Source organism: Sardina pilchardus, chromosome 15 (assembly GCF_963854185.1).
Source record: "Sardina pilchardus chromosome 15, fSarPil1.1, whole genome shotgun sequence".
Lineage (NCBI taxonomy): Eukaryota > Metazoa > Chordata > Actinopteri > Clupeiformes > Clupeidae > Sardina > Sardina pilchardus.
Genome location: NC_085008.1, coordinates 29,807,750 through 29,823,185, shown reverse-complemented (window position 1 = coordinate 29,823,185; position 15,436 = coordinate 29,807,750). Strand labels below are relative to the sequence as shown.

At 41.2% G+C, this 15,436-nt stretch overlaps 2 long non-coding RNA genes across 2 annotated transcripts; both read left to right on the top strand.

Moving 5' to 3' along the window:
- The first annotated feature begins 6,302 nt into the window (after nt 1-6,302).
- On the top strand, nt 6,303-10,743 carry LOC134058334 (uncharacterized). Its single transcript, XR_009934991.1, has 3 exons — nt 6,303-6,353; nt 10,350-10,547; nt 10,698-10,743. It is a non-coding gene; the product is annotated as an uncharacterized LOC134058334 (long non-coding RNA).
- Nucleotides 10,744-11,193: 450 nt separating this feature from the next.
- LOC134058333 (uncharacterized) lies at nt 11,194-12,022 on the top strand. The gene is made up of 3 exons (XR_009934990.1): nt 11,194-11,230; nt 11,584-11,688; nt 11,870-12,022. It is a non-coding gene; the product is annotated as an uncharacterized LOC134058333 (long non-coding RNA).
- The last annotated feature ends 3,414 nt before the right edge of the window (nt 12,023-15,436 follow it).

Below are 15,436 nucleotides of genomic sequence, written 5' to 3'. Positions count from 1 at the left end.
GTCACTTCCAGGCTAACGAGTTTTGGCTAAAAACGGTGAACTCGAACATTCTCAAAATACATCCGAATGACATGATTTTGGTGTCAACTCAACGTATGTACTCCCAATAGTCCGAAAAATTGATCTAAAGTGCATTTCACTCCGGATTATCCCTTTAAGGGACCGTCTTGCCGAACACAAGTATGCCATCAGAGTGTTTGATAAAGATTACCCCATCGCTAGACACTTTAATGAGTACCATAACAAAAATGACTCTTTGTTAATGATACAGGGCATTGAGCACGTTAGACCTATGACAAGGGGCGGCAACAGGCTACAGAGATTAAATCAAAGAGAGTCTTTTTGGATACATCGCCTGAATGCCATGGAATATCCAGGTCTTAATGAAGACATTGACTTCACTTGTTTTCTATAGTAATGTAGAATATTATGTATTTTTTATTACACATACTGTTTTTGTGTATTTCCTTGTTGTGCTTCTTTGCTATGATGATGTATTGTGGGTCACCTGTTGTAGAGTATCCACTTTTTTCCTTGGTCACATGACCTCATGACCCTATATAGGTGAGGCTTGAGTCCTCATTTATTTGTATATGCCCTGATGAAGACCAAGTGTGGTCGAAACATGTTGGCGTTTTCTATGTAGCCAGTTACTAATAAAGGCTTTTTAACTTCACCTTCCTCCATCACCATTCCTGGAGTGCCTGGACTTTTCTCCTTATCTTGATGACAGTGTAGATGAAACAATTGAAGAAAGGTCTGAGTTTACACCATATATGTACTTCAAGCAATTTGTGCAGAGAGAAGGAAAATCAGTCAACACTACTGTCAAAGAAATTGAGCAAGTTCTTGGTATGTACATGCTTATGGGCTTGGTGCAGATGCCCAATGTTAGAGCCTTTTGGGAATTGGATACAAGGTACCCTAAAGTTGCAGATGTAATGACACGGGATCGATTTCAGAAATTGCTTACGCTGCTGCACTTCGAAGACAATCTCTGTGTGACTGAAGATGTAATGAAGGATAAAATATGGAAACTCAGACCATGGCTTGAAAAGCTACGACAGCAATGCCTTCAAATACATCCTGAGGAACATCATGCAGTCGATGAGATCATTGTTCCTTTCCAGGGGAAATCTCAGCTGAAAGTCTACACGCCAGCAAAACCCCACAAATGGGGATTCAAAATATGGGGACGTGCAGGACAAAGTGGGTTCCTGTATGACTTTGACGTCTGTCAAGGGCCAGCAGATCCAAAAAGGGAAATGTCTGATGTTGGTGTGAGTGGAGATGTGGTTCTCAAATTGACATCAACCCTTCCTGCAGGAAAGAACCACAAAGTGTTTGCAGACAACTATTTCACATCACTCCCATTGCTGGAACACCTGCAGGAGAGAGGGAATCACTTTGTTGGCACCATCAGAATGAACAGGGTACGCAACTGCCAGATGAAGGAGGAAAAAGAACTGAAGGAACAGGGAAGAGGGTCCATGGATCATAGAGTGAACCAAAACGGCATGATAATTGTCCGGTGGTATGACAACAAATCTGTTCACCTGGTGTCCTCTTTTGTTGGCATCACTCCCCAAAGTCAGGTGAAACGCTGGGATCGGAAGACCAAGACATACATTATGGTTCCAAGACCAGCCATTGTGGAGAGCTACAACAAATGTATGGGTGGTGTCGACCTTTTGGATATGCTCTCTGCCCTGTACAAATACAGCTTGAAATCCAGAAGATGGTACTTGTATATTTGGTGGCATAGTGTCACAATTGCACTGATCAATGCCTGGATCCTGTACAGAAGAGACCTGCGGGCACAAGACCAGGAGAGAGACACTATGCCCCTGAGAAGGTTTCAGGCCTCAGTTGGCTCGTGCCTGACAAGCGCAGGGAAAGGCAAAGTCAGGGTCGGTAGGCCACTGTCCTCTCCATCACATTCCCCTTCACCAAGCTCCTCACCATCACAACTTCATACCCCACCACGGAAGAGGCCACAGTGCAGCATTCCTCCAGATGTGAGGAGAGATGGAGTTGACCACTTCCCAACCTGGGGCCAACGTCAAAGGTGCAAGCACTGCAAAGGAACCCCTCACTTTTCCCATGTGTTCTGTGGGAAATGCAATGTCCACCTCTGCCTAAACAAGGACAGAAACTGTTTCCTTGATTACCATTTGGCAAAGTAAAAGAAAGAAGAGACTGTTGTTTTCAGCGTTCAAACATGCAGATGTTATGCATAGAAAAAGTCTTTGAAGTTGTTTTCATGTGCTACCTGGTTAAAAAGGCAGCTGTTTAAAGAAAGAAATACAGATTTGGATGTGATAGATGTCCAAAAATCGTACATATGACAAAGTTCTTATTCTTTCCCAAATTGTGTGTAATGCCCAACGTATCAAATGTGATACAAACAGAAAAACATACTTACAAATATTTTTTTAATTTTTGTTTTTTACATTGTGATAAAGGGCCTAATAAAGACTTCAGATTTAAAAAACTGGAATTTTCTGACCATTCTTTATTGTCTCAGGCATTATAGGGTTAATAGTTAAATCACGTACATTACACATAGAAAGCTTAGCTACACTTGATTAGTCATCATCTTTGCTTTGGAAAGCTATTTTTCTGGCAAAAATGTCATTACCAGCACAGTCATTACCAGCACATTTCATCAGTGATTTGTCATCACCACCACAAAATGTCATTACCATCACCATACATATTTTTGGCAATAAATGATGTATAAATTACAAAAATATCAAACTATTATGTATTTTTGACAATGTTGGACAGTCTAGATGATCACTGTATTAGGTTAATATCAGTAATTTGTCATTATCGCATCAAACTGTCATTACCAGAGCTGCAGTGTCATCACCATCACATACATATTTTTGCCAATATATTAGGTATAAAATTACAAAAATATCCAACAATTATATATTTTGACAATGTTTGACAGTCTAAATGATCACTGTATTAAAAAAGTTTTGATTTATGGCATTTCCTTAAAATAAACTTATATTCCAAACTAGGGTAGATTGATGAATCAGAAATGTAGATGCTTAAATGACTATAATTCATCTTGCAAGTAAAAACCAACAATCCCATTAAGCTAAAGACGAAGTAGATTTCATGAGAAACCAGAAAATGTTTTAAAAGCATTGATTTATCATTTTAGCTTTATTTTTTACATGTTTTTGATGATGTGATGGTAATGACACATTTACTTGACATAGTTAAGAAAATGGAAAAAAATAATAAATTCCCATTGTATGGTCTCAACCAAGCTCATAACATCACTCCTGACTAAAGGACCAATCATTTGATGTATACCAATTAGTGACATTTGGAATTTTAATTTTCAAAATTTCAGCAACCCAATTTGGCCCTTAATCTAAGAAACGCCCAGGGAAGAACATACTATACCTTTCTGGACAGATTGAGCTTGAGAGAAGATTTTACGGGGAAGGGAAGACTCGGGACAACATTGTGATGTCACTACATAGACTCACTGACCCAGAGCAGTGGAAGGATATTCATACTTTGCAGTCACGTGACCGCCATGGTTACCTGGCGGGCAACAAACGTTGGAAAAATGGTGACGAACAGTGGCCAGCCAGAGGAATTACAGACTTGCCGATTTAAGATACTAGATTCAAACCACTATTTAGACCATATGTCAGAAAATGAAAAAAAAAATAGGTATCAAGAAAAGCTTTCTATAATCGGAACGTGTGATCCGTATACTGCACCTGCTGACTTATTCATCTCTTTGAAGTTGGCAAAGTCGCTGCCAAACTTGGAGCTTGGAGACATTTATATTCATCTGATCGAGAATCCATCACCATATACGGCACAAAAAATGAAAGCCTATAAAAGTACGGACAGCTATCTTTTTCCAAGAGTGGATGGGTAAATAGCGCTGTCATATGGGAGGTGAAAAACAGGGATGTCTTCATCATCAAAGCAAAGGTGAGTGCTACCAAAGATCCTTCATTACTGCTGCTCCGCTTTAACCCTCTGGTGCTACTATGTCGCTAGCTACTCGCTGACGTTAGCTAATGTTTGCAGCTCTACAAAGGCAGTAAAATTACATCTGTTCCATCGTGTGATTTAAGTCCTCATCTGATTTCATAGGCTACACCCTGCCTGTCGGTGAATGACAGCTTGATGGCAGTTTATTTATCTATTTATTTTAAACCGTCTGCCAGTGCCAACTAGCCTGATAACGTTAGTTACATCGCAGCCTACCTGCTGTAGTCTACTCCACAAAGAAACAGCTAGTCCAATTTCCAATCGTCTTTGGGGTTTCTTTTCTTCATTACATCGACTTCCCACGTTTCAGGCAGTTATTCTGTTTTTTGTACAATATGGTGAGAGTATTTTTTTGTAAAGGCAGCTCCGGAAAAGTTTGTTAGTAGCGCTAGCTGAGCTACCCAAGGAAAGGAGACGGGAGCAGCCACGGCAGCGACATGGAAATGCTTATCCTGTTTGCAACCCTCATATCAACCACGTTTATGTTAAGATTACACGACTGACATCAGATAACGTTAGCGAATCTACCGTCTGAATAATGAGCGTCAACTGTCCCAGAATTTTCTGTGACACGCTTGTCTGATGTTCTACCTCCCCATCCTTTGGATATTACTGTTCCTTGTGGGGATATGCCTATTAGGTATTTCATAGTGTGATGATGTTTATAAGTCGAATATGTTTGTGCTCTTGCTGCTAAGTTTTGGGTTTTTCTATACAAATTTCGAAACAGTCAATTATGCAGGCACATCTAGGGTAAGTTTGTCTAAATACCATGGGCAATGTCAGCCGAAGCTCTTCTCTTTGTGGCCAAAATAAAAATGCAGGTACAAGCTTTGCATGTAGCATGTCAAGGGTAGTTCTAAAAGTCCTGCTTGCTGTTGATATCGAGACTGGGAAGAGAACACTAAGCTCAACAAGAGACAGGTTCATTTTCATCCTCATAAGAGTTAGAAGAAGTTGTTGGAAAGGAGAGAGGGCTGTGTGTGTTGGAAGACATGAAAGAATACTATACAGAACTACTTGCAGCTTGGCAAACGTGGGGAGTCCAGTCAGTGATTTAACTTTTTCATTGTCATTTGCAAGAACCTGTTCGTCCAATGTTCCAAGTTTGGTTTTCAGCCTGCTGTTTTCCTTCCTGAGGTCTTCACACTCCTTCTATAGTTTTGCAATATCTCCGCAGTCATTGCTGAAACACTGTTGTGGCACAGGCTCTGAAGACAGATCCAAGAGGGCATCCACAGGATCTTGTTTCTTTTCTGCCTCCATCCTCTTGACTTTCATTCTGCTGTGCTGCTCGTACCTTTAACAAGGACACAATGAGATGTTTTGTTACATAAATACTGTATAACTACTATTGTAAAATATGTATTGGAATTACACATCCTTATTACAGGCTTCAAAGACAAACCTTTCCATGTCTTTCTCCCTTTTCTTCTTTTTGGTGGCAGGGATGTGAGAGAAGACAGATGGAACCCAGTCAGGGGACAGCGGGTCATCAGATTTGGCACCTAGAATAATATAATAGGATAATATAATAGATAAAAACCTTGTTGTCACACATTGTTTAGGGTATTTAGTTCCAGGTCTTTCCAGATAGCATAACTATGGACAGGATTACATTTACATTTAGGCATTTATCTGATGCTATTATCTAAAGCGACTTACAAGGGAGAATAACATTCAAGCTACATTGCAAGAGATGTAACAATCAATTGCTTATTATACAGTCTATAGTAATAATAAATAAATAGGCCTACTTATAGGTAGTGATTAGTAGTAACTTTATATGAGGAGGTGCTTTCTGGAGAGCTGCCATTCAAGGTGCTAGCTAACACCTGTGTAAAGCAGACGATAATCAAGCAGGATGACAATAACTACGGTATAAAATCCTCGCCAAAAGTTTTGTGTGTCTGTAGAAATATTTTGAGTTCGTAAACATGTTTTGTGCACATGCAAAAATATTTTGTAGTTGTACATTTTTTTTGTGCATGTAAAAATTATTCGTACATCTGCAAATCCGTTTTGTCACTGTGTGGAAAAAAGTTTTGTGAGTTTGCAAACGGTTTTTGCACGCACAGATTTTCCCTTTGCAAGTGCGTATCTGTTTTCTACAGACACGAAACAGATCTGCGGATACGAAACGAATTTACAGGAGTGCAAAACTTTTTTACCAATCGCCAAAAGTCATGTGACCTAAACAGCCAATCACAGCACTGCTTACTGAACGGCCAATCAGCTCACTTCCTTAATTCTGAAACGCTGGTACATTCATGTAGACCGGTGAAACACTGGAAATGGAGGACGACACTGAAGTTGTGGTAGGTTTAATTTCTCCCTTTGCCCTGTACAAGAAACAGCCTTAAAAGAAGAAGAAGAATGTACTTTGCTAGCTAGATTAAGAAATGGTTAACTTTACTTGTGCTCGCGCAGTAAAACATATATGGGCGCACTCACTAGGTACGTTTCACCCGTACCGTAGGCTACTGGGGTTACATGTCGGCAGTCCGACATCCCTTTCGTCCGACATGCCGCTATTCAGACATGGTGTTATTCCGACATGCTGCCAATCCGACACATTTTAGTACCCCCATTCCGACAGTTGACAAATCCTATTTTTTTCCACGTCAATTTAACGGACCCATGAGCCCGACGGACGCAAAGGGCGTCAAAAAACACACCCATTCTTCTCTGTTACATTGCTCCTATTAGTCACAGCGAGATGAGACCTATATTGCATGAAAGAGCTCAGAACCGGGGCTTTCCAACGAGACTAGACACGTGTCTGTACCATCAAGTATGAAAATAAAAATAAAATCATTAATTTAAATGAAAGTAGCCTATATCATATTTACAGTCTGCTCTGCGTTCACCCACGCAGCCACTGCTCTCGCTTGGATTACTCCGGGACCAGGCATCGCACAGACATAACACGCATATCAAATGAAAGAGGAGAAACAGAGCTTTCCATTGATACCAAACACATCGATCCTTTTGTGTTATAGAAACAGACGAAGTGACAACAAATATGAGTCATATAGCTTCGGCTACCGCTATTCGTTTGATTTACTCGTGAAACCGTGGTTAAAAAGATACGGCTTGCATGTCAGATAAAAGAGGAGAGCTAGAGCTATCCACAGATACCAAATACAACCTTCTAGGCCATAAAACAGACGAAATGACAGCAAAATAATAACTTAATTTAGCTCCACTTAGTCCGCGAATAAAGAAAGAGAGAAGAAAACGTGCCATAGAACTGCTTTCACTTCCCCGAGTCGTGCACGCAACAGACACATCGCTAACCATATCAAGAAGTCTTCACAATGACATTTTAAATGTGAATCTTTATTAGTTTACACAATTGGATATTATGACATTAATAGCCTATTAATGACCTTATGTCGGAATGGCACGTTGTTTGAAAAAAAAGTTAAATACCGCCACTGCGACCATGAAAAAAACAAATGTCGGAGTAGTGGGACTTTTTCCCATAAAGAGACATGCCTCCACTACGACAATTGGACGTCAATGTCGGAGTGCTGGTATGTCGGAATGAACGGCGGTAGCCGGCTACTGGAGCACGGTTGCCTCTGGTCCCTGGTCTGCGCTCACACTGCATATCAAACCGTACTTGGGTACGATTGAGTTGCTGTGTTCTAGAATCTTTATGCAAACGTGTGATTGTTAATTGGAAGTTCGGAACGTTATTGTTTATTTCGTAATTAATGACATCCTGTGCTTACATGCTACCGTACCAGAGTCCACCTCCTCAAAGCGTACTAGCGTACCGTACCCCAGTACGGAATGAAGCGATCACACTGGTCGGGTACGGTACGAATTGCCTAGTGTGAGTACGCCCTATGAAGCATTTTAGACCGCTAAAAGTATATGAGACTTCCATGATCACATCTGTTGACTTTCCACGTTAATACAAAAATACCAAAACAAAACGCAGGTACACGTTCACCTGTGGGGCAGGCAGTAAAGGGAGATGTCAACAATTTGAGATAAAAATGAAATACCTCTCAAAAACATGCACAAACTCCTAATCCACCTGTAACCTAGTGAGCTAGGCTTACATTCGATTATAAAGGGGGCCTGTGCTGGAGCCTACTCCAGGTTGTTCCTACCAGTAGGACCTACACAGTGGACCTAATGTTATCTGTACTCTATAGAGAAATGTAGCTTGTAAGCCTATATAATATTCAAATAAACCCAAACAATAAACAGTGTAATTGTTGGATGTTTAGTTAGCTGAACGCTCTTGGTTATTAGAATAATGCTGATAAGCAAGCCAATGCAACATGGCCCTAGGGTGGTTACATGTTGGCAGTCCGACATCCTGCCAGTCCGACATCCCTTTCGTCCGACATGCCGCTATTCAGACATGGTGTTATTCCGACATGCTGCCAATCCGACACATTTTAGTACCCCCATTCCGACAGTTTACAAATCCTATTTTTTTCCCACGTCAATTTAACGGACCTATATGAGCCCGACGGACGCAAAGTGCGTCAAAAAACACACCCATTATTCTCTGTTACATTGCTCCACGATTATTAGTCACAGCGAGATGAGACCTATATTGCATGAAGAGCTCAGAACCGGGGGTTTCCAACGAGACTAGACATGTGTCCGTACGATCAAGTATGAAAATAAAAATAAAATCATGAATTTAAATGAAAGTATATCATATTTACAGTCTATATTGCTCTGCGTTCACCCACGCAGCCACTGCTCTCGCTTGAATTACTCCAGGACCAGGCATCGCACAGACATAACACGCATCAAATGAAAGAGGAGAAACAGAGCTTTCCATTGATACCAAACACATCGATCCTTTTGTGTTATAGAAACAGACGAAGTGACAAATAAATAAGAATCATATAGCTTCGGCTACCGCTTTCGTTTGATTTACTCGTGAAACCGTGGCTAAAAAGATACGGCTTGCATGTCAGATCAAAGAGGAGAGCTAGAGCTATCCACAGATACCAAATACAACCTTCTTAGCCATAAAATAGACGAAGTGATAATAACTTAATTTAGCTCCACTTAGTCCGCGAATGATGAGACAGAGAAGAAAACTGCTTTCACTTCCCCGAGTCGTGCACGTAACAGACACATAACCATATCAAGAAGTCTTCACAATGACATTTTAAATGTGAATCTTTATTATTTTACACAATTGGATATAGTTATGACATTAATAGCCTATTAATGACCTCATGTCGGAATGGCACGTTGTTTGAAAAAAAAAGTTAAATACCGCCACTGCGACCATGAAAAAAAAAAAAATGTCGGAGTGGTGGGACTTTCTCCCATAAGGAGACATGCCTCCACTACGACAATTGGACGTCAATGTCGGAGTGCTGGTATGTCGGAATGAACGGCGGTAGCCCCCTAGGGTAGTATTTAGTGTGTTGTCAGTTAAGTAAATGGTTATGAGCTTATGAGCTTCGTTGCGCCTTGGTCCCCTTTATAACAGAATTAGATTTGAAGTGTTTGCTTAAATCTCTTCAGCCGTCATTTGCTGTCCCTCTTAAGTCAAGAAATTGATCGTCCGAGAACTAATGTCTGTGAGAGAACAGTAGGGAATATGGGTCGCCCGAGATATATTATTTCTGCAGAGCACCTTCAATATTTGATAGAAATGGACCTTTCATTGCCATCCATTACTAAGTTGGTTGGTGTCTCTGAAAGGACTGTGTCCCGTAGGATGCGGCAGTTGGGTCTCTCAATAACGGAGACCTACAGTACAATATCAGATGAAGAGTTAGACCACCTAATCTCTGATATTAAAAGTCAATCCCCAAATGCAGGTTGGTGCCTGACAGCGCCCATCATTTGTATCATTTAACATTCCTACACTACACACCAGTTTCTAACCCAAACCATCCACACGTTTTCAGCCTGAAGTTTGCTTGAGTCTATGGTACACCATATTATCTATTTTTTTCACTGGCTACATACAGCAACGCTCTAAGGGGGGAATTCTCCCATGCGTAAGGGTGCGTAAGGGTGCGTTAGTCCAAAAAAACGCGCAACTACGCGTGTTTCCCTCTAAGCGGATTCTGCCATCCACTTAAGTCGGCCATTTACGCGTGGTAGAGAGAGTTGCGCGTGTTGGGTGGAGCAACCCCAAAATCTGGGCGTTTCTTATACATACAACTCTTGCGCGTAGTTGCACGGTTTTTTGGACTAACGCACCCTTACGCGAATGGGAGAATTCCCCCCTATAAGCAAAAGAACTGCGTTATTTACAGTTGCAATCAAATGCATGTGACAAACATCCTTGTATCCTTGTTTCTATTCTACAGGTCATGTCATGGTTAAGGGACATTTGAGGGCTAAAGGATACAGAATCCAATGGATGAGGTGTGGGAGTCTATGCACCGGGTGGATTCCATTGGTATATATGAGAGGATGAGGAAGGTTGGATGCATTGTAAGGAGGGTGTACAGAGTGCCAGCACCTCTATCTCGAGTCCACATAGACACGAACCACAAATTGATAAGGTTATTTCATAGTACTGGCAGCAGCCTTACACATACAATATGAGACACTTATATTGCTTAAATGTCCTTTGTTAAATGTGTAGTCTTAAATTGCACTGAGGGAATTCAGAAAGTGAGTAACTTAACTGTTATTTCTTTGGCCCCCCACAGATATGGCATTGTAATCTTCGGGGGAATTGATGGGTATTCCCGAAAAGTTAGTAATGCACCCTCATACTGTAAAGAAAGTAATAAAATCCTTTAGGCTAACTGTAACATGGACCAGACAGCTGTAACCATGCAATGTTTGTCATTGAAAACAGGCTTAGTGTGTCTCATTGACTTGTAGGTCATGTACTTACAAGTTGCGAACAACAACAGAGCAGCCACAGCTTTGGAGTTTTTTCTTGAATCTGTTGAGCAACATGGCTGTCCTTCAAGGTATTATAATGTTGTAAATCAAGTAATGGAAGTACAAATCCAATTATTAACAGACAATGTAACACTGTAACCACCTAGTTGTGCAACACTTTTATGATGGGAAGACAGACGGACAAATAACCTACCTATTGAAAGTGTTATTGTAAATACATTTATAAGTATTATGACCACACACGTATTCATGAACTGCTTCAAATTTGTGCACCTCAGAGTTCGAGGAGACCAAGGAGTTTCATCTCTGGAAAAAGCGTTCACAACCAGAGGTAAGAACTCTCCATGTTTTAGTCCCTGTATTGAGTTAAAGCACTTTATGTTTGCTTGATAGGCAGGGAGGGGGTTGCATTCCTTCAGCAGTAACATGTCTTTGGTAGCTTGATACTTAGGAGGGTATATACTACTTAGTACTCTAAATGGCATTTAAATGGTTTGACTGTGTGTTTTCAAAATCGAACGCTTATGGCGGGATGTTTGGAATGCTGTGTCTTACATCTATTACAATCTGCTCCATTCCTTGGAGGAGAATGGGTTGCTTGACCCAACCAACACCACACACCTTTTCAGTGCCCAGTATGTGTTTATGCCCCGCATTCAAATGGATCTTGATTCATTCACACAGGGTTGGAACAATCATTCCATTCGTTCAGAGGGCAACCACACACCAAACCAGCTTTGGACAGTTGGCTTGATGCAAACACCTGCCAACCCTCCAGATTACATTGAGGTAATAAATGTTGCTTTATGTATGATTGACCATTGTAATGATACTGATTTTATTAGCTTGTTAAGGAATACAAAGGTGCCAAAAGTCTGAAACCAGAATGATGTATGCATTGTTTACTTCATGCTGTATTAAACTGATCAGTAATTTTCAAAGTCTGCCTTAACACTGTACATTTTTCAAGGGACTAAGCATTACACCTGGCGCCTGGGAGAGCACAGACATCACTCAAGATGGCCACACTGGTGTTGTCGTCCCAGCAATCGAATGTCCCCTGGACGAGAACAAAATGGCTGTTGGTATTGATACAGCACATTCACTAGCAGCTATGTGACTTTTATGGTCTTCAGGGGGAAGAGACCAACCTTCAAACAGAGCTGAGACTCTTCCATGTGTCTTACAAGTGTCCCAAGAGGACAGTCAAGTCCAGGCTTGAAGTGTTCAAGGAAAACAATGCTAACATCATATTCCCCACACTATTCAAACTTATCAAAATATATGCCACTCTACCCGTGTCCACTGCAACGGTCCTTCTCTAAGCTGAAGCTGGTAAAATCAAGGCTCAGAAATCAGTGTGGTCAAGAGCGGCTGTCTGAGCTCCTTCTGCTGGCCATAGAAAAGGACATAGGAATTGACAAGTAAGAAGTTCTGAAGATTTTTGTTGAAATAGCCCCTAATAGAGAGCCGAAGTCCCGCCCTTCTACTTCCGGTCTATGGGACCTATTTCACGATGTTTTATGCACGGCCCACGGGAGTCAATGGAGAGATAACAATTATTTTTTGGTCCCGTTCGAGTTGGACCGTGCATTTCACATATGATGTGTGGGAATTTAAAAAATTGTTCACATTAATAAAGTTCTGTTTTTCGTTAGACTTTAAAGAGTCACTTCACCCCATAACTCCACCCACTTCACATTTCTGAAAACGGCTTTCAAAATGGGCGAGACGTTCTGAAATTTGGAGAGAGAGTGCAGCACTGCTGCAACCAATCAACCATGGTGATTTCGTGTCAATCTGGGAATGAGTGCTGCAGACATGGCTTATCACAGGTAGGCTAATCAGGGCAGCAGGTGTTGGGGCGTTTCAGTCCTAATTTGTAACGACCCGGTGACGTAGTGTCGAACTAGAAGTGCAGGACAACGTCAGCATTCCAATAGTATTTTGGACCAACATGCCATGGCATGTGTTCAAACTGTAGTATGCGCGAGACAAAATCAGACGAAATGTTACTTTTGTCGAGAAACACGATTTTTGTCAATGTTAACCCTGGTAATAGTACAGCTCACCACTTATGAGTATTTTCAATCAATCAACAGCTCAAAAAACCTATTTTAGGGTGCAGTGACCCTTTAAAAGTTATGTACGTTTTGTGCGAATCCGTTCAGTGGACTACGGCTGTGTCCAGAAGTCAAGCGTGCACGCTGGATAGTACCTTCTTACCAGTAGCGTCTTAGTTAGCTTGCTCCTCAGTATGCGTCCCAACATACATTTGGACAGCACTAACTAGTTGGCGTCACCTGACTCGGGGAGGGGGGTGTGTTGACAATTTGCATGACGTGTGGAGCTTGACCTGCGCTGCGCAATGGATTATGGGATACCTGAGGGCAAAAAAGATGCATTGATGCACGCTTGGAAATCACGCCAAACGAAGTACCCAACTAGTGAGAGCGCTTGACTTTCGGCAGTCTATTCTGACGTAACTTCCGGAAAATGCACACTGCCCAGCATGCGTACTGATGTTTCAGACACAGCCTACATCTCTCGTCTCAAACGATGCACGTCACCAACTAGCAAACAAGAGGCTGGCTAGTTAGCTAGCTATTATGCTAGTTAATGGTTACATCTTGCTGCCAGCTAAGTCACGTAACAGTAGTGTTTGTACAGTTTATGAATGAAATACAACTTATCTGATGTGTTTAATCCTCTGACTCATGATATTTTCATCGGCAAGGGGGAACCTCAAATAGAGAGCCGAAGTCGCAGGACTTCGGCTCTCTATAACCTGTTGCTGGCGCCCGTGGCTGTGAATTGGTCTAACGTCACGTGACTGATGTGTTTGTAGCCGTTGGAAACACGATCTTTCACAATGTTGTAATTCACTAGTTACGACATACTTTTCAAATGTCTTTACATGACAAATTGTCATTAAAATTGACAAACATCATATGGGTAAATCAAGGCACAAGACAATCGGGACCAGAAAAGAATTTATCTTTCCCCATTGACTGCCAAAGATAGGTCCCATGGAGGCAAACGGAAGGGGCGGGACTTCGGCTCTCTATATAGGCGGCTTCTCCTTTGAAGCTTTGCATGTTCAGTATGTAAATTTGGAGAAACCTATCAGTGACTTGATAGGATATTGATAGGGATATTGATGTAGCCTAGGGATTTTCATGACTGAAGTCATGTTCTTCTGTGTTATTATTAGTAGTAGTTAAAGGGATTATCCGGAGAAATGCACTGTAGATCAATTTACGGATGATTGGGAGTACATACGGTGAGTTGACATCAAATCATGTCATTCGGATGTGTTTTGAGAAAGTTCGATTTTACCGTTTTTATCCAAAACTCGTTAGCCTGGAAGTGAACGTGGCACGTCCTTTCGCCGCTACAAAACGCTAAACAATACACTTACGTGGTAGTGAGTAGAGGGTCCATAAAGCCAAACCGAAGTATCCCCAGGTGTTTATGTGGTCGGATAGAGAGTCCAGAATGAATTTAATCGAGGTACCTTTCCGGAAATGTTGCTGAAGGGTACCTCGATTAAATTTGGTGCTGCTGCAGCTGCTTTTACACTGACTGTATTCAGTACGCTGCTTTTACACTGTATTCAGTATGCTGCTTTTACACTGACTGCACTCAGTACGCTGCTTTAACACTGACTGCATTCAGTACGCTGCTTTTACACTGTATTCAGTACACTGCTTTTACACTGACTGCATTCAGTACACTGCTTTAACACTGACTGCATTCAGTACGCTGCTTGTTGTCAAAGCTCTGCATGGTCTCACAAATGTGGCTGATATACTGCATCAATAGTATATACTCCCTTAAGGCCTTTAAGGTCTGCATGATCCCAATCACTGCTCATTGCACCAGTCACCACTCAAACACAAAGGAGACGATGTGCATTTGCTGTCGTTGTGATGAGACTTTGGAATAATCTCCTAATGGACTTCAGAAACACACCGACCCCAACTGCTTTGAAATGGCGGCTGAAGACTTCCTCTATTTGACTGATTGGGGTTTGGAGGACGATGTTATACTATTTGTCTGGTTAGGGTTCTTTTTCTGTTAATACTGCTTGTCTGTCTCTTTCATTTCTTCTCTTCCTGTTTCTTTGTGAAGAATTTAAGGTCTTAAAATGTAGCGTATAAATGACATTTACCTACTAACTACTCAAAATGCAAAAGACACGTATGCCAACGCATCCACTAACTGATCACTATGACAACGCATCCACTAACTAATCACTATGACAACGCATCCACTAACTGACCACTATGACAACGCATCCACTAACTGACCATTAATGGGGATAAATAAAGTATATCTATCTATCTATCTAAACAATTATAACAAGACAACATTCCTGTTGTACATGTTCAGTTGTATACAAAGGCAAAACAAATTTCAGAGAAAATAAGCACCGGTAAATACAACCCTCACAGTAAAGATACATCATGAAATGAGTATTTCTCTAAATGACTGTGGTTAGATTTTATTTATTGAAGTTAAAGCTTATTAAAGA